This window comes from Camelus ferus, chromosome 1 (assembly GCF_009834535.1).
Source record: "Camelus ferus isolate YT-003-E chromosome 1, BCGSAC_Cfer_1.0, whole genome shotgun sequence".
NCBI lineage: Eukaryota > Metazoa > Chordata > Mammalia > Artiodactyla > Camelidae > Camelus > Camelus ferus.
In genome coordinates this window covers 26,801,318-26,822,750 of record NC_045696.1, presented here as the reverse complement: position 1 = coordinate 26,822,750, position 21,433 = coordinate 26,801,318, and positions in this window count along the sequence as shown.

Genomic DNA, 21,433 nt, shown 5'->3' with positions numbered 1-21,433 from the left:
CTTTAATATGAATGAATTTAAATTATTTTCTTCTTAAAATGATATCAGTCGCAGAAATGAGGGGACTAATAAGACTTTGGGGGAAGGGAAAGAGGATTATTGACATTTTTGACAGAGAAAACACAGTATTAAGAGTTGAAGGAAGAAGAAAGGGATTGGAGTCTTAAAAAGAAATCTGAAGGCACGAATCAATCCAAAAAGATAAAGATATGAATAGATTCAAACAGGAAGAACAGGCAAAGAGTACCAAACATAGACTCAACATATTTTGCAATTTTGTTGAAGGTTCTAATAGCAATATTATTTTTTTGCTGAAATTTATCTTACATACCCAGTTGCTTTTAATAGTTGCTTATCTTAAGAGACTACAATACCACCAAAACAAAGTTTTTTTAAATTTTCTTTTAGGGAAGGATTTGGTGGGTGTGTGCTGTTATGGCCTTAGGGAGACTGAGAGGTCATTGTTGCTAGGGTTGGGAAGGGTTGCCAATTAACTATGTACAGATAGCACTAGGCTCCTGTGAATTTTGTCAGGTGTATTCTCTTTTAAATATCTTTTTTTCAAAGATCTGAACAGGGCAATTTTGAATGGTGTTTTTCTTTGCATGGCTATATTTATCAATTGATACCAACCATCAGCCCATTAATAAGTAACACTGAATACTCTAAAAAAAGTTAGAGAAATTTCATAAAATAGATTTGGTCCAAAATTCATGTAATAGAGGAAAACTTTTTTTGGAACTCCAAATGTTTACCAAAGCTCTGATCAATCTGCCTTTTACTTTTTTTTTTAAATTTTCAAAAATTTAAACTCCACTACAGGTATAAGCACAGATAATTTTTAATTTAAAGCTTTATTTATGACTGCTTGTATTCATTTTGTTATCTAAAGAAATGACTTCTCACCTATATGAATATGTGTTTGTAAGTAGCAGAAAATCTAATAATAGCTTATATTAAAAAAAAAAAAGAAACTTTTAACTTATTTAAAGCAAGCATGTAATTACTTCTTGAATAAGACCAAGATAGGCAATCCAAAGCAGGCTTTTGAAAAAAATCCTACTCTACCTTTCTTGTCATGTGGGCTTTTTGCATTTGTGCTTCTCTGTCTCCCTATAGCTACAAGATGGCTGCTTTGGCTCCTGACATCAGAATTTCATCCCGAGGCAAAAAGTAGGATGCAAAACGCTTCTCATAGTAATAGAAGTCCCCTAAAAGATTTCCAGGGTCAACTGCCAGCTACGGAAATGAGGCCTCTTGGACATCCAGCCCCAGCTGTGCTACCACATGCCTAAATGAAGGCAGTCACATGAAAAACTCTAGTCAATAACTCATGGAAAGAACAACCACGTAGGTTAGCCCAGCCAAACACAGAATTATGAAGGAAAAAACCCCAAAACCGAAAACATTGTTTTAAGCCACTTAGTTTTGAGGTGGTTAGTTACAAAGTAATAGATAACTAAAGTAGCTAAAGTACATAGTGACACCAGTTTCTGGTTTCATAAATAAAACCCTGCAAAAAATATCACACACAAACTTTAAAAAAAAAACAAAGCCTTGAAGCTTCCTGTGTTGTATAGGTAAAACATCTATCATGCCATTTTCTTTGCCTCTCTTTATTCATGCTAGTCTCAATTTTCTTGGCTATTGAATTGATTTTCTAAGAAGAGTTTAAATTATTCAAAGACAGAATAATTGTCTAGCTACTGAAATAACCTTTTCCTAAAACTGCGTTTGGAACGTAGTGACTATTAAAGGAGGCCTCAGAATTTGGGAATAAAGTCTCACTTTGAGCCCAGAACAGGAAAACAGTCAAGCAACTTATAGTAAAAAGAAGCTGGGGGAGCTGAAGTTAGCAGCCCATACCCTGAGAGATGATTTATAAATGGGTTGATGGCAGGGATCTGGGATATGCCTGTGCCTGATCAAGGTGACCAGGGTGTAGCCTCAAGTAGACATGTCTGAAATGTGATTGATGTAAAGGAAAATTGCAGGCTAGTCAATCGTGTCGTACCTTGCTTGACTTGACATAATGGTGCTTGTGGGCATTCAAAGAGAAAAAGAACACTGCAGAGAATGAATTCTCAGTGTTTATCTAATACTGTGCAGGGGAAGCAGTGTTCTGATTCAAAGGGCCAAAGTTCTTGAGTTAGAAAAATTCCTAGAGTGGAGGACAATTCATCAATTCACATAGCTTCATGCTACCCTGTGAGAAAATCCAATTTTCCCTCTCCAAATTTCAGTTTTTCTAAACAGTCTTATGACTTATACTTCTGGGTTTAAATAACCAACTGTACTAGAAGGGGATGTTTATGCACATTCCCTTTTAACCACAATTAACTGATTCTTGGAAAAGGAAAATTTTTCATTATAGAGAATACTGGGCCATCAAATCATTGGATACTATCATAGCATATAATTTCCCCTGTAAAATGCAAGATAATGAGTGAAGAAGAGTAGAGCCAGTTTCAAGGTGTGAATGTGGTGACCATAGTCCACTGAGCTCACTTGCTAGATAAGTGGTACCCCAATACTCAGGATTATAAATAAAATTGGTGACTCACATAATCACAAATGAACATATATAATAGATTCTTGGGTCTCATACAAGTAGTTGAAAACATAAATGTTAAATACATAAATATCAGAATTCTAGGGTATACATTGACATTTGGTTGATATATGGGTATTTATTTAAAATTTATTAGTTGTTCTTAATAAGTCTGAGCCTCATCAAATCTGGGTATGTTTATAGAATCACTGAAGCAGGCATTCACAGGTACTAATGCCACAATTTGGTGTCAGCTTTCTCATCTGCCCAGGCATCTAGTTGACATCTCTCTTCTTCCTCTTCCTTTCTCCTCTCTCCCTCCCTCTCCTTACTCCCTCTCATGTCTTTCAGAATTGGTATAAGCATGATAAAGTGGAAGTTTCACTTTTTTGAACTTTCATTTCCTGCTTACCTATCTGAGAAGTGAGAGTGGGTGAGCTGAAAACTGTCTATGCATGTATGTGGTCAAGTCACAGAAAATGAATCAAAATGCATAGGACTGCACCTGGGCCAATTAGCTAATGTTATCAGCTTTGAATGAGAGAGTTTAATAAGATACCCTATGTTTTGCATTTGAGTTATGAACAATTGATTAAGGTAAAGCTAGGGTAGATTGGATTGGTTATAAATTGGGTGGTCATACACCCTAGTTTGCTTGGGCCAGTCCTAGTATACCTACTATCCCAGCATAATTTTTAGTATTGCTTCCTTTTACTTACATAAAATGTTCCATGTTTGAAAGATAGATTTTATGATCACCTTAGTTGTAGAAAAATTTGAAAATAGGTAAAGAGTGAATTTGTGTTGATATTAAGTTACTGTTCCTCCTCTATACATGTTAGAAAATTATACATGTGTGTTGAGTTGAATTCTGCAAAAAATAATATCAGACTATCCTCTAGGGGCTTGACTGCTCACCAACACAAATCTCCTCCCAGTCAGTGACTTTTCGTCCATAATCCTCACTCCCCCAAATACTTCCAATCTCTTGAAAAATACAAGCTGTACTAATATCTGGTTTAAAGGTATTACAGCATAGCTCAAAATACTGGGTAATAATATAAGAGTTCCTTAACTTTTTGGTGCATTAGGCATAAGGCTAGGGGGAGGTGTGTGGCAAAAAATCAAGCAGTCAGTAAGATCCCATTCCACCTCCCCAAAAAGACATGTGAAGTCAGAATTGACAATTATTATATTTCAAATGTGAATAATTGCAGGAATTAAAATTAAAGACCACTCTGTGTCTCAATTTCCTCATCTGTGACATGGGAATAACAGACCTACCTCATAGTTTGTTTAAAGAACAATCAGTTAATATTTATAAAGGGTTTAGAACAGTGCCTAACATATAACTTGTAGTAGACAATGTTTGTTTGAAAAGTGAATAAAACATCAAGAAGTTCACTTTAGATTAACAGTGTGAGTCCTCCCAAATTGTTTTCCAATGCCGATTCATGTCTCAATATTTTGTCCAATTTTGGATAAGCTTTTAGTCTTAGAATCAACTATCTAACATAATAACAGAGAGGAATAGACCAAAACTTTTTAAACAATTCTACTTCTCTCAACTTTCTTATTTTTTTCTAATATTTTTATTTTTGTTGACAGATAGTAAATGTGTCAGGAGTCCTATCAAAGAAGATACATTAGGACTAATTATGATTCTATCAAGGCATACAAATGAGTAAAGCTGATTGTGCTCCATTAAAATTATAAGTGGATTCTGAGATGCATAAGAGGACACAGATGGACTCTTGAAACCTCTTCTAGTAACCATGACAGTAAGAGAGGTAGAACACTCCATCCTTATACAAGCACTGGCTCCATAGGTGTGAAGTCAATGCAGTTGCACAGGGCTCATTGCTAAGATGAGCCCTGGGTTTGGTTTAACGTTCTGCTGCTGCCATCTTGAAACCAGGGACCCCATATTTTCATTTTGCACTGGGTCCTGTAAGTGATGTAGCCCCTCTTGCCTTGTGCTTCACCAACTATGATTCGAATATCCCCTTACAGAATTGTAAATATCCATGCTATGTTATTTTTTTTCTTTACTAGCAACAGGAAATACGTGTTTCAAAAAAAAAAGTCAGATGCAAATCTTTGTCTTAACATACAGAAGACTTAGTCTGATATTTTTAGTTTCCTACTGTTAGCATTACTTGAATGGCATATCACAATATACTCCAAATCCAATATGGCTGAAGCTGGACATACTGTGTTCTCCTTCTCCAGTATGTCTGGAGTATTAATCATACTATCTTCTTCCTAGTCATTATGCTCAAATCCTCTGTCATCTTTAACTCTCTATTGCCTCCCACAGCCAAATACTTGCTAAGAACTACTAACTTTCCTTCATAATAACTCTCACTTTGATTCCTTCCTTCTCATTCTCTCAGTCACTGCTATATTGGAAGATCTAATCACTTTTCTTCTAATCCAATTTAATAGTTTCTTCACTGGTTTCCTGGTCTAGTCTTACACACTACACCCAATTAAATCTACCTATTGCTCTAAGCTTTCTTTTCCTAAACTAAAGCAGTGATCAGGTTTCTCCTTGGCTCAAAAACTGAAGCTTTTTACTTCCTTCAGAATTAAGTTCATATTCCTTAGTGTGTCATTTATATCTCTATGAATGAATTACAATCTACTAGTCCAACTTTATCTCTCAACCTCTTTGTATAACATATATTAAAATTACACTGACTCCTTATAGGAGAAAAGATTTGCTGTGTGTATTTATAATTTTGTTAACTGCTAAATATGTCTAGTCACTGAATAGGTTTGGAAATAACAAAGAACTAAGAGCTGAAAAAATGAGACTGAAGATGTAGGCAGGGTCCAGATCACAATGGGTCTTGTAAGCACCATGAAAGAATCTGGTTTGTATTCTGAGTATGTGAGGATCCACTGATGAGTTTAAACAGAAAAGTAAGATGATCAGATTTTATTTATTTAACCAGGTCAAGGGTTACCTGGTAGAGAAAAGATTGAGGGAGACATGAGTTACTGGGGAACTTAATCAGGAAAGTACTTATGGGAATGGAGTAAAATTGTCAAATTCAAGAAATATTTAGAAGGTAGAATCGTTAACGTATAAATGTTGAATGGATGTTGAATTAAGGATGACTCCATATTTCTTACTTTAATAACTCAATAACTAATGAGTCTACTTACTAGCCGAGGGAACAGAAGAAGAGTACCTGGTGATGGTAGAGGTGAGATGTGGGGCTTGGATATACTGATCAGTTTTGATGATGAGTTGTTAAAAAAACTTAACTGAGTAAACTGTTAAAGATCTTCTTGGCTTTATTCAGTGATTTGTGAATTTGGTAGCATCCCATCTAGCAGATTAGAAAGCTCTGAGGAGCTGTACAAAATTAAAGACTTTCATAGGCAGAAGGGAGTGAGAACAAAGAGGTTTTACCAGCAAACAGTGGATTGGGTGTGGCAAGGTCACTTTCCTTTAGGGGATGGCAGGGGTCTATCAGGCAGATGACCTCACAAGTACTGACCAGGCAATTCTTGACTGACTGGTTTAAGATTCCATTTCTGGAGAGACTGAAATTGTAATTTAGTCTCTATGATACAAGGTTTTACATAGTGACTCCATTTTAGACCTGTTGTTCTGTTTTTAGCAGAATTATTTAAAACTATGTCATGGAGCAGTGAGAAGGGGCACTGAAAGAAGAGAACTCCAAGACAAACGTCATTCATTTAGTAATTCTGCATGGAGTCAGTCTTGATTAACTGGGTTTAGCAAGTTTTGGTTATGTATAAGATTGCAAAAGTAAAGGCCAATTAGTGTCTTTTAGGGGAATAGAGAATATACAGGTCAGAAACAAAACTGTTCAAGGAAGGATTTAATAGCAAAATGATAGATTTAATTTTGCTTGTAGGGCTCACATTTTTAATCTTCCAATTTGTCTTTCTTTTTAGATTAATTTTAATCTCTTTAAGAGGGTGCAAAGAAAAAACATCTACTGACCAAGGTGCTTTATGGTTTGGGAGGGTTTATTTACTCAGTTTTTAGCTGAGAAGAAGCTTGTGCTAAGTATTCAACCTAACAAACGTTACAATCTAGGGAAATAATGAGAATGAGGGTAAGTGAGAGGTCTTCTCATTTTAACAGAAAGATGTCAGAATTCTCTGAAGGCACTTTTCAGACTGAAATGATGGCCACACTTTTTGTTGATCAAGGGTAATTCTGCCTGTAAGTTTCTGCCTGGTACATAGCTCTTGGATAATGGTAAAAGATATTACACACCCTCCCACCTGGTATTACAGCATGCACAGCAATAATGAAGACAGATTAGTGCTATTTACCTACTGACACTGACAAGAGTAGCTTGTCTTTGTTCCTCTATTTTATCATTAAAGTCTTGTTTTTCAGCATTACATTGCCTGAAGACAGCATGCTGCAGTCTTGAATACCAAAGGAAAGGTGTTTAAATGGCATTAATGGCTTGGATCACCTCCTGACTAAGACCAAGGATATTCAAACTTAATGCTTTCCTCTGTCTTTAATTTACACTTTTATGGAAACATAATGAACTTGAAGGAAAAAAACATTTTTTTTTTTTAATGTTAGAGCTAGGACTAGAAGTGGGAAAGGGGTGAGCTAATTCCCTGTATTTTTTAATATATTTATATAAAATATATGATATTTTGGTTTATTAGGTGATATGTGGTAAGAAAGCTACCAAAATCCTTATGTTCACCCTAACATTATATACTCTCACAGATGCCAGATGGGAAGGTAATAAAGTTGATGGACAAGTTCAAATTTTTTGACAGACGACATTGAGAGGAATATTAGAAAAACTCAGTTTGAATATCACTAAGAATTTTTCTTTTGGAATCTGCCATTTTTTATTGATCTCTTATTACTCTTGGACACCAAGACAATTGATGACTTTTTTTTTTTACTGTTACTGTCTCCTCCCCACATGAATGTACCTCTTTAATTCAAACACAAGTCCTTGATGTGGGATAGGAAGATCTTGGATAAAGTGTGAGTGGATCACATCATCCTGCCCTATTCCTGTCAGCTGTCACTGTCATTTCCTTAAAGCAGTGTATCGGATTTGTTCAGCTTTACCTCCACCTCAGAAGCCCAGCCTGACTGCAGAATTCTAGACCAGTTCAAAGATTCTTCTTTTGGCAAAGACCAAGTAGGCATTTGTGCATCGGGTAGGGTTCGTAGCGTCAGCCACGTCAGGTCTCTCAAAGGTAATTTCGATACAACTGAGTTGAAACTATTTTCAAATATCAGCCTGCAGTGGGGAACTGTGTTGGCATTACTTAACTTCTTTCTGACAGCCAGGTCAGCTCCACTGTGACACTTGTACCCAATTTGTTTTCCCTCCTCCTCATCAATGATCACAGAACCATCATTTCCTTCTTGATATTGTTTTAGAGTTGAATTTTTGTTAGCGGCAGATTTTTTGCTTGCTTTTTATTCTCCTCTTGAAAACTTTGGGGGCAGAGACTGTATTTGCTTAGGGACATAAATGTTGGACTTTTAAGCAAGTTTTTGAGGGAGGGTCCATATCATCCCGTAAGGATGAGTATGCTCCATTCACACAAACTTAGGATGAAAATGGGGAGGAGCAGACAGTGTCAGAATGGCTTCTTAACTGGGGCCAGTGCTGGAAGGATTCTTAGTTCATACAGAGATGACATCATTTCATAAGGTGACAGGGGTTCCTTCCTCTGTAGTGACCGCGGAGGTTAGATCTATTTCATCATGTGAAAGATCACAAGTGGAGAAAGACTTAGAGTAAGATGGCAGGTATGAATTCTACTGCGGTTGAAACTTTGCGTTTTTGTAAGGCAGACAATGTGAACCCTCTGGAGCCTGGGTGCTCTAGAATCAGAACAATATTAAATAACAGTTGCCCAGGACCATATCATGGTTCTCCCTTAAAGTTTCAAGCATATGTCTCTGAAGAATTTCCTTTTGAACAGAGTCACTAAGTGTGATATCCTTTTTACACTATGCTATGTGGGACACATTTTTACAAGAAACACACCATCTATATCTGAATATTTGAGAGAAATGGCTCTTACTACAGAAACGTATGGGATAGGGGTTTGTGTCTGCACAGCTTTTCAGAAAGTCATGCCAGTAATAAGAAAAGCAATAACGTATCTGTAGAGAGGGGAAAGCGGGGTCAGGAAATAATTTACGAAGTGTGAGAAAAGATCTTTACATACAGGCAAAGAATTTTACAATTTAGCAGGATGATGTTAATAGTGCATTTATGAGATTCCCCTTCTCAAAGGTGTTCGGCTTTTCAGCTGGCTTTGAAAGTTACACGTAACTAGTCACTGCTGCAGGGTAACACATATTCCCCTTCCAAGTTATGAGAATCTGCTGTGGAGGAGGCACAGCCTGGGTGGGCAGAAGCTATAAATGTATTTTTCATCTGTCCACTCATACCCTTTTTTTCTGATCTTTTTTTTTTTTTGAGATATTTTTCAGTTTGCCAATGTCATAAGATTTGTGAGAGATTGTTTTTTTCTTTAGTTGGTTTCCAGCTTACTGAACTGAGGAAAGGGATGGTGGCCTTTAAATTATAAAACTGCCAGGTTGAAATGCATATTTTTGTAAATTGCTTTCTTCCACCATTCTTTAGGAAAATTTCAATCATAAAGAAATACTGATTATATTTCACAGCAGGATTGGTTGATTCAATCCCCTAATCCCTTCTTTGCATAAAACATACTTTCTTTCAGAATTCTGAATGTTACTAATAGAAGCAAATTGCTGGATCAAATTAGTGAAATGGACATATTTTGAAACAGTGTATTAGAGAAGTTTTTTTGAAGACAACTCAAACAAGATATGTCCCTTTTCTAAATAGTTTCTTTAGCAAGACTGTTTGCAAGCAAACAATCTTACCACAAGTAATGAGAAGCCAGATATGGGATCTTGTACCTCCAGGTCAGTAGTTCAAATCTGGCCTAGATCAGCTGATGACTGAAAATCGTTACCGGTGGATGGCTTCATAATGTTCTCAATAAAAGATTCAATGGACTTGGTTGCACTCTGCTTGTTAGTAGACAAGTGCTCAGGTGACAAATCATGTCACACCTCACGTGACACATCCTTGAACACACTGGCACTAAATGACACTTTTGTTGGTTATTTCATTAAATTGGCTCAATATTTACTGAAGTGAAAACCAGATAGCCATGTCATCTTCACAAATCATATCCATTGATGTATAATCTGATTTTGCTTAAACTAACACTATAAATAGTTTATACTTGAGTAAGTACACAGAACTGTGACCTAAATTTTATATTTTACATGATATATTCAAGAAAGAGCTTGGAATATTTCAAGAATGCATTATTTTTAATACTGAGGAGTTTAATACTGAGGTGTTTATTTTACCTTACAGATTTATTCCAACGCATGGCATAATTCTGTAAATTGGAAAACTGCCCTTTTATTCATTTCTCGACTACAACAAGAAAGGAAATTATTCTAAAATCTTTCACTCACTTTTCCAATAATACTCCAAAGAAAATGTTTACTCCATTGTTAGGTAGGAAAAAATTTTCCTCTACCCTTCTAAGTTCATCTGGCTGGTCTGGGAGTTAAAGTGACATGAGACAGATTAATAGGAGAAAATCAAACAAAAGTTTAATAGCATATACACCTGGAAGAGCCCCAGGCAATCTGAGTAACTTGCCCCAAAGGCTGAAGATCTCACCTTAAATACCATCTTTAATTCAAGACAAAAGTAGTTTGGGACTTCAAAGGAGGGGAAGGCAGTTCACTTGGAGATGGAAAAGCAAATGCTTGGTGAACAAATGTTTGCTGGGCCCTGCAGAGTCAAGGAGACACAAAGTGGAATTTTAACAGACTTTGCTAGTTCCTCTCTGTCTACCATGGCTAGTTCATATTATACTATTGTGATCTCTGGTGATAGTTCCTCTCCTGGAACAGGTCTTCTATCTACATACTTTTAGGAAGTTAAGGGGCAGGTCAAAGGTTCATCTTGAGTCTTCTGGGCCTTAAAATAACCAGCCTAAATTAATCCTCATGCAAAAGAGACACATTTGGGGTGGCAAATTTTGCTCTCCTGCACCATTGAGAACTGGGCTATGCTTTCACGTAGGTGAGCTGAGTTTTGGTGGAAAACCAGGATAAGAATAATTCTTGGAAGTGATGGAATTCAGGACATACTATCTCAAAATAGGGTACTTGGCACATTAAGTATTTCAAGCTGAAGGAATTTGAGAAGTGACAGATGCAGGTCTTCCCTGAAGAAAGTCTTAAATCCCTCATGTGAGAGGTGCCCTCCCTCTACCCAGAGGAAAGGAGCACCCTTATCTCTGAAGACTAAAGCACACAGAGAGGAATCTTAAGGAACAGGCTTCGCTAAGGTTCCCCCAGTTAATTACACTCAGCTTATAATCTTTGTCCTGCCATCTTCCCACAACTTTTTATTCTTCATCAGACCAGCATCAAAACATTCAGTTCTACCCATTTGTTCAGGTCTCCATTTCCTTATGAAGGGTCCCATGTCACACAGACCTTACATTAAATACATTTGTATGCATCTGTCTTTTGTTACAGGGATCCCAGTCAAGAACTTAGAGAAGAGTAGAGGGAAAAGAGTTTTTTCCTCCCTCGTAGAAGGCATTAAAAATGGCACATTATTAAATATGGGAAGAAAGGACTGTGATAAGTTGAAAGGGGCTGCCTGCTCTGCTGTCACTCTCCCAGCAGGAAGAGAGTTTGGGCTGGAGGGGAGGAAGCCAGAATGTATGTTATGCCCTCCATAAAGTAACTTCTGCAGTGGTGTTTCTCCAAAGAGGCTTCCAAATACTTGTAGCCGTCTTCATCATATCTCATGCAGTTCTCACCAGGCTTTTTCCTCTTGTCCTTTGAGATAATGATACTGAGATAGGAGGGAAGCGGGCAGGGGACAACCATCAAAAGAATGACACAGCCATTGAGGATAGGACGTAAACTGGTTAGACCCAGCAAGGCCCAAGATGGAGGAAGATTTGAATTCCAGTAGACCTTGAGCCTCATTATAGGCTCACTGTAATATATTAGCATGCCTAATGACAGACCCACAGGCACCATCACAGTTCCCAGGCTGCCCATAAAAGGCCAAGAAGTGGGTGGGGGCCCAATTCCTGGAAATCCCCACCCCTTCCGCAAAACAGTTGGAATAATCCTCCCACTTGTTAGTGTATGAAATTACCCAGCCCATAAAAACTAACGATCCCACACCCCAGGGCCTCTCTTGCCTTCTGAGATGGGTCACACTCTGCTATGCAGTGTGTACCTCCTTGGATAAATCTACTTCCGTTTTACTATGGGATCTATATCCCCTAGGGCCGATCTCACTTTCCTGGATGACCCCATGCTCTGGGGCTGCTCTCCCTTCTAAGATGAACTACATTCTGTCTGTGGAATGTATATCTCTCTAAATAAACTTGCTTTCACCTTCCTGTATCATGCTCTTGAATTCTTTACTGAGTGAGACAAGAACCTACTCTCTGGTAACAATACTTTGCATTTCTGTCCTGTTCGACAGTGCATAGAGTCCTTTTTACACATTATCATATTTAATTTGAAGCCTCACAAAGCCCAGTGGCCTAAGAGGCTAAGTGACTTGCCCTAAATTACACAGCCAAAGGAGAGCATATAATGCAGATCTCTTATCACTCCCACTGGTTTCCAAGTTGTGGCCTTTGAATCTGAAGGAGTGAATGAGGAGAAGAACTCAGTCACTGTTGCAGGGGTTATAAGACCCCAGATACATAGAAGGTATAGCCAGTTGACCGAGTATGTGATATATCCTTTCCACATATGTGCAGACTGTCAAAAGTATATAGATGCTACTGTCTAATGGCATACAATTCTATTTCAAAATTACTGAATGTTATCGAGTTTATTATGTAGCTCTTTATAAATGCATATTAAACATATAAATCTCTAGGGAACTCATTTTTTTTTCCTATTGTGGGAGTATCCTCAAGAATTAAACATTTGGGCATCCCAGCACTATGGTCTGGTGCCTCCCAGACCCACCTTATGTGTTACCTGAAATTTGCAACATCACAAAGACATTCCCAAACTGAGCGCACATCTCTGGAGATGGCACTGCCTTTGGATCTCCCTCCTCATCTCCCTCCCAGCTTTTGCAAACGTGAAGAACAGGAACAAATGATAAAAATAATCTTTACTGTTGTTTGAATAGACATTTAGATTCTTCCACCTAGAGGAGTGGATTAAATAGACTTTATTCTCCAAAGGTAAGAATCAAAAATGGCATTTTAAGAGACGTAGAATTAGAGTTGGGATGATCGTCAGAATGGTAAAATAATTATTCCTAAGTTAGGGGAGATTTCTTTCTTTAAAGACGTAGAAGAGGTGTTGTTACAGAGGCTAAAACATAATACATATGTTCACAACTGCTTAATGATCATGTAGAAAAGGAATCTAAACCAGGGTTATAGGTGGAAGGTGGATTTGCAAAATAAGAACTTGTTTGGTAAGAAGAAGAAAAAGATGAAATTATTTATATGCTTGTGTTGCAAAATGAGCTATTTGTATTCAGAGCACAGAACGGAAATGAACATGATTAAGGTTAAGATGTCTAGGAGTGAGGATTGGAAATTCAACTGGGAAAACACTAGGGGAATATAAAATATGGCTGTAGGGATAGAAATCTGTTATTCTAAAGAGTAATATTTCACTAAGTAAATAAATAACCATTAAATTTTGATGTGATGTACAGTCTAGTTATCAGGAGATGTGAAAGCAGCAGTTAATAAAGAAATATATTTAATTTTTAAAAATATGAAATCACTGTAAAAATTTTACATAAAATGTGTCTTTAATTTTAACTAGAAATGTTTGTTTTACAGGCAGTGAATGGCAGCCACACTGTTAAACTTAGCTCTAACATATGTTACTTTGTCAGCTTTCACACTGTAAACCCTAGAGGACAGCTGAGCTCCAAGGGTCAAAAGAGGGTGACAGGAAGAAAAAAAAAAATGACACACAGTTTCTTTGGCCCTAGGGGGTGGTCTGCACATAGGAACAGTAATAATAATTTACAGCATTGATCTGCTGAGTTTCTTGAAAAAATAAATTTATGTTCTCAAAAACCCAGGTACAATAGTAATGAGGGGAGTTTGTCATTATCATTGCACAACCACAAAAAATGAATTCTGCTGGGTCTTATAAACATGACAGGCGTCAATAGCGTACTCGTAAACCAACAGCACTCTTTTGCTACTCAGGTGGATTTTTTTCTATTAGTGGTAATAATCTGAGTTAAGAGAATTTGGGCTTCTGTTACAGACTGAATTGTGTCTCCCCCAACTTCATATGTTGAAGCTGTAACCACCGATGTGAGTATATTTGGAGATAAGACCTTTAAAAAGATAATTAAGGCTAAATGAGGTCATAAGGATGGGGCCCTAATTCAGTATAACTGGTGTCCTTATAAAGGAGAGGAAGAGACACCAGACACTTGACTGCACAGCGAAAAGGTCCCATAAGGACATAGTGAGAAAGCAGCTGTCTGCAAGCCAAGGAGAGAGGCCGCAGGAGAAATCCAATTTGCCAAAACCTTAATCTTGGATTTCCAGCCTCCAGAACTGTGAGAAAATTAATTTCTCTTGTTTAACTTACTCAGTCTACAATATTTTGTTATGGCAACCCCAGCAATCTGATACAACTTCATTTATATATATACACACACATATATATACACACACACACACACATACGTACATATTTAATTTGCCTTAATCTTCAGACAAATACATAAGGTATTTTATTGTGGGTTATAGAGATTTTTTTTTTAATTGAAGTATAGTCAGTTTACAATGTGCTAATTTCTGGTGTACAGCATAATGCTTCAGTCATACATATACATACATATATTCCTTTTCGTATTCTTTTTCATTAGAAATATCCCATCCCATTTATGTTGAAATGAGCATACAGCATTTTGGAGTAGACAAATGTTCAGTTTTCTTAAAATTACCTTTTCTCTTATGTGCTAAGTAATGATAGGCGTTTATATAACAGATGATGGGTTGTTTTAGTATTAAGTTATTCCAGCTTTTGTAAATATATAAATATTGTTTTCACCATAGACCATTCTGAAGAAACTGATACAATACCAATACATAAATAAGTTGCTTTGACTTCCAAATATCTAACTTTTTCAACTTTTATTTATTCTTCAGGTGGGTAGTTTTGAGCATTTGCTGTTTGCCCTGAACTGAACTAGGTGGGGAGGCACGCAGGAAGGGAGATGTGGGTCTAACACTGATGGAACTCAGAGATGGGAGCCTGGAAATCTGATACGAGGCAAAACAAACACAGAAGAAAAAATTGATGGCAAGAATCTTGGCCTAATTAGAAGGTGGGAATGGGGACCAAAAAAATCCTCCACACTTAAATTTGAAACATAAAAGGCATGGTGGGGAGAGAGATCCATTTGGGAGGTGGGGTTTCCAGAGACAGATAATGGCATTTTCTAGGCTGTCAAGAGAAGGTCCCTGGAGCCCTGGAGGACCTAATGGAAGGCCAGGATGGCTGAAGGAGAGATGATAAGAGAAGGGCCATGGTAAAGATACGTACTTCACCCTATAGCAAAGGGAAGTCACTGAGCAGAGTTAAGCAATAAATATACCTGGTCAGACATGCATTTGAAGACATCATTATGCCTCTCCATAGATAGCAGAATTAAAAGGGAATTCGAGTAGATGTAGGGAGACCAGAGAGGAGTCATTAGAGTAATTCACATGTGAGATACTTGATGTTTGAATTGGAATGTTGGGATGTTGGGATGAATTTGGTTAAGAAATGGATAAACAGTATTTTTTGGCAGTCGAAATGACAAGACTTTACGGGAAGAAAACACACAGGCAGCCAGGGAAATTCCTGAGAGCACAATTTTCAGTTAAAGGAAGCAGGTAAAGGAAATATATGGAGAAGCTGAGAAAATGTAGTAGTAATAGTTAACATTTATTGATTTCATTACATCAGACATGGAGCTAAGAATTTTATCACGTCAGTTAATCATCACAGCTACCTACACAGTGGATATTTGGTAGGGATTCTGAGAAAATATTTTTTCTGGGAGTTCTGAGATCCCCTTTCATCCACAATTTTCTGAGATTTTTTTCCCCTTTGTTACTAGGCTGTCCCATACGTTAGATGAATTCTTTGGCCTTAAGTTTAAAAAAGGTTGTAAAACAAGAGATGACTTTAGGCCACTAGTTTGGAATGTGAACATGTGGTTAGTTTTTTTGAATATACCGTTAAAAAGGATTGCCCATAGGTGCTCTCAAAAAGACCGATGGCTTTTTCTCAGGCATGGTCCAGGTAATAGTGGATACATGCAGGCCAACTGATGTGATTGCATTTGCTGAGACCTGTCTGTGGAATTCCTGAGCAGGGCATTCAGGGCCAGTCCATGCAGGGAACCACAGGCTGCCAGGGCAAGGCCCCTAGGAGGTCTGTAGTCAGCTTAGAGAGGTGAGAAGTTGTTACTGTATTTTTCTTGGAGCTACGATGCTACTGTTTTCTATGCACTGCGCTAAGGATAATAAAACGTGGCGCTAGGGAGGTGATTGCATAAAACCTCACAGCGATGTTTATGTTGCAGACTTGTTTATAGGAGCACCCCCTGCCCTCCTCAAAAAAAGAAAAAAAAATGTGTCAATATAACGGACTATGTAGCACCATTAAAAATATGGAAGTGTATTAGTAGAGTCATTGGAATGTGTCTGAAGGAACGTCCGCCAACATAGTCACGATAGGTATAACTGAAGGGTAAGCTTTGAAGTGATTTTTACATTCTTTTGTTTATTGTAGCAAACAACAATCACAGAAATAGGCAATGTTCATTTTTAATTGATGATTACCAGCATAACTATATTTAAGAATAACAGATATGGCAAGTATGTTTCCAGGCTAGTAAATATCTACTTGTTTATATCAAAAGAAAAAACCACCTTAATTTAGACAGTACTCATTAGTCTATTGTTCAGTCTTAGGTTCATACTTATTAGGTGTCCAAAAACAGTAATCTCATTAGAATTCAAATTTCACGAAGACATGAAACATTTCTGTTTTGTTCATATGACCACTACTTTTTTGAAGGAAATGAATATCATCAGTGGATAAATTCGCTGAGTAGGACCTAGCTTTTACAAGCAAAAAACGTATATAAATACCAGGTCAGAAGTCTGTCACTTATCTTTGTGAGTCTTACTGTCTTAATCTACCTCCTTCCACTAACAAAAAAATGTCCTAATAGATTATCACAAAGGTTTGTAAGATTTAAATAAGATAATGTTTATGAAGTATTTAGCACAGTGTCTGTTACCTGCTAAGCAGGGAGTAAAGCATTATTGATGTTTGACTGCCTAAGATTCACCGATAAACTCTTAACCTGCTATGTATACCTAGGAAGTCCTGTGGTCACTCTAATTTTTGTGCTTGTTTATTCTTTGGTATTTGGTTAGATTTATTACTATGAAACGCTTTAAGTTATTAAGTCCAAGAAGTAGAATTCAAGTTGATGAGCAATATTTAGCTGAAACATAGAAGTGTTTTGTTAGCATGCTTATCACCTTTTCTTAGTGCTACCCCTGTAGTCAATTACTTTGTGATGTTGTTTCTTGGGGTTTTTGTTAAAAAGGCTGCGGTTACAGACATGTGTAATAGATCTTTAACTTTCAAACAGGGACTTATACTCATGTATTAAAGATCTAAAAAAAACCTGGAAAATGTCTGATTTTTGTCTATATCCTCATAAAAGATAATTCTAAATTGGTAAGTGGTGTATATGTGGGAAACAAGTTATAGAGTGAGAGATTTGGCAGAGTAAATATAAAAATATATTTTGAAATTATGATCATTATTATACATTTATTCATGTAAAATTTTTCTCTTCATGCCTAGGGTTGTATTGATTAACCTAACAAATTCACGATGAGGTGCAAAAATAAGTGGAAGTTGGGAAAAAATAATCTGAATGTATATGTAATCATATGATGAGACAGAAGACTGTCACTCAAGCCAGGTGGCTTGACAACAGTTTTGTTGTTGTTGTTGTTAAATCGTAGACATGAAGAAAGAAAAGAAGACACCTTATAAGTATAAAGCTCCTGAGTTTTCACACATTGAATTTACTCTTAAACCTGCTCTCAGAAGCTGCCCTTCATCCTACATCCTACTACATTTCATGATTAAGGACACAGGTTTTATGAGCAAACAGTTGTTTGAATATCAGGTCTGTTACTTTGTCTTTGTAAGCCTGATTCTCTTAATCTACCCCTCCACCTGGGCCACCAAAAATGATAATAGATTTTAATTATTCTGATGTCTTCTAATAACATAAATTAGTTTCACCTGCTTTTGTACTTTTTGTAAGTGGAATCATATGGTATATAATTTTGTGTGTGGATCTTCTTTTCAACTTGTTTGTAAAATACACCTTTATTTTGTGTACTGTGATAGTTAATTATCATTGCACAATATTCCATCTTATGCATATACCACAATGTATTTGTTTGTTCTGCTCTTGGGGGGTTTCCAGGTTTTGGTTACTAATAGTATGGCTATGAACACCCTAGAACTTGTCCTTTAGTGAACTCTTGTTTACCTTTCTGATTGGTGTATTTCTAGGAGTGAAATTACTCAGTCATAAGGTATGCATATCTTTACCATTAGTAGATTTTGGCAAAAAAAAAAAAATAAGGTTTCCAAATGGTTGGTGCAATTTATACCTACCCCTCCCCAGTAGCATTATAGGGGAGTCACAGTTGTTTCATGACCTTACCAAGAGTTGGTTTTGTCTGACTTTTTCGTTTTGCTATTCTGGGGGATGAATACTGGTATCACATTTTTTAATTGTTGGCAATTCCATGATGTCTAATGGAATTGAGTAATTTTGTATATATTATGGGCCATTTGACCACCATATATTAATTATGAATTATAATATGATATAATGCATATAGAATAACAAATAACACTGTACCTTAGACATTTTGTTTCTTTCTTGCTTTGTCTTTCATCCCTTTACGTTTCTTTCACTCAATATTCCTATTTTCAGAAGCTATTACTTTCTACCCAACATTATATCAATCTCAAATCTTTGATCTTATTTAATCTAATTTATATAGATTATCTTTTTGCAATTTGAACATGCTGCTGTGAAATAAACTGTAAACTACATAAAGATGAGGAGGTAGAAGAGAAGAGAAATAGAAAGTGACAGCTCTATTTAAAATAGAATTTGAGATTTTTGTGAAATATTTATTAAAGAACTACCTTGGGGAGGAACACCACAGAGGTAAGATGCCATTCTCATCACAACGTATCAAAGATACATACTGTCAACATAAGTTATTTTTGAAATTAATTTTGATCACCTGACCGAGGTGGTGGTGTCAGGTTTCTCTGCTGTAATGTTAGTTACTCCCCCTTCCCTCTCTTTCCAGGACGTTCTTTTTAGAGTTAAGTCACTATGTTCAGCTCACATTCCATGAACAGGGAGTTACATTCCTCCTTCCTGAGGGTGGAATATGTACATAAATAACTGGGGATTCTCCTATAAGGGAGATTTATCTATTCTTCCCCATGTATTTATGTATATATTTACACCAGTATGGAGACAGATATTTTATGTGATGGCTTATCATATTAGACTACTTCTGTGTTGCTGGCATCATTTCAGCTTTGGCCCTTGGGTGCTGTCTTGGTTGGTTGCTCTTTTCCTTTGATGTGCTGCTATTGTGTGTGAGCGTGCATGTGTGCCGTGCATGTGTGCGAAAGATTCTTTAGCCACTCCTGGTGTCACGTAGGGAACCTGCAGGCTCTGTAATGAAGAGGCTTTGTGGCACAGGTGGTATCTTTTCAGCTTGCTTCTGTGACTGTGTGTATGTTTTGAGCACTTCCTTACTTCCTGGCACTATAAGATGCTCTGGACACATTCTATGTATTTCCAACCCCAGGCGTAGAATCAGCCATTTCCTCTTTAGTTGGAAAACGGTGTTAGAAACAAAGATCTGGCTGTCAACCCATTTTTTTAGGTGAAAATGTAACATATTTTAAGAGACTACATAAAAACATTTGAGTTAAATTTGGAAAAGTTAGTGTATTTTGTTTTAAAACCTCAAGTATGTTTTCTGCCTAGACTAGAATACATTTCCGAGTATTTTAAAATAAAATGGAATAAATACACATGACAATGTTTCCAAGGTTACTTACTGGATTTATCAGATTAATGATAAGTATCTAACTTGGGCTAGAAATTATTCCATTGATATGACTAACTGATAGACTTTCTAATTAAAAAATAAATTAGGCCAGAAATAGCAAGCACTCTGAAGGGCATGTATATTCTGCTTGATAACATTTTTGTCATCTTAATGGAACTGAAGAAATGAAATGATTATTATTGTTGCCTTAAGTGTTAAATACTCATCTTTTAAACTCAAAGCTTAGTGAGAAGAGAGAGAACTGTGTTTATATACCACCGAAAGAATATATGGAAAGAATTAATTTAAAAATCATCTTACTGAATAGATCCAGATTTAAGTTTTTGTCTTCAGAGAAGATGGCTATAACTGTATTTTTCTGAATTATGAAAGAAATCTGTATTTATCAACAGTTTCTCAGATGTACATATTAAAGTCCACTTAAAAATAAAGAAAATTTTGGGGGAGAGTATAGCTCAGTGGTAGAGTGCATGCTTAGCATGCACGAGGTCATGGGTTCAATCCCCAGTACCTCCTCCAAAAATAAATTTAAAAATTTTTTTAAAATAAACACAATTTTAATATCATAAAAATAATCTTAGGTTGTTGGATGCATAGATGTCAACTGAAGGCGATTGCGAGTAAGACAGTGGATTTTATTAGAGAAAAAGGACACTGCTATGTGGAGCTCACCCAGTAGACTGTATTAAATTAGACATTGTCTATTCCAAGTTTCTATTTTAAAAGAAATGTTGGGGACATTGCATTTGAAATATATTTTAAAACATCTCCTTTTCATGTTTAATTATTATTTATTCTAGTTTTAAAATAAATTTTATATTCTAGCCAAAAAACATTATTAGAGTTTACACCACTACTCATTACAACACTTTCTCAGTGGACAGAAGTATTACCAACAGGCAACAGCCTTTTCTAGCACACACGTTCTCTGTGCATTTTAAGTGAGAGTTGTAAACACCTAGGCCAGGGGTGATGGATCCAGGTCTTTTAGAGCCTGAATTTATATACCTTGGGAGCCTCTCTTTACAAAAAGAATACAACATTATTGATACAAAATGAATACAAGGCCTTGGAAGAATTAGGAAACTGAAGGTTTTTTTAATTTACATTTTTAATTTTTTTTTTTACCTTTTTTTAATTGAAGTGTAGTCAGTTTACAATGTTGTGTCAATTTCTGGTGTACAGCACAATGCTTCAGTCATACATGAAAACACATATATTCATTTTCATATTCTTTTTCACCATGAGCTACTACAAGATATCAAATATAATTCCCTGTACTATACAGTATAAACTTGTTTATCTATTTTATATATACCAGTCAGTATCTGCAAATCTTGAACTCCCAATTTATTCCTTCCCAACTCCTTCCCCTCGGTAACCCTAAGTTTGTTTTCTTTATCTGTGAGTCTGTTTCTGTTTTCTATGTCTGTGAGTCTGTTTCTTTTTAATAAATAAGTTCATTTATCTTTTTTTTTTTTTTAGATTCCACATATGAGTGATATCATATGGTATTTTTCTTTCTCTTTCTGGCTTACTTCACTTAGAATGACATTCTCCAGGGCCATCCATGTTGCTGCAAATGGCATCATT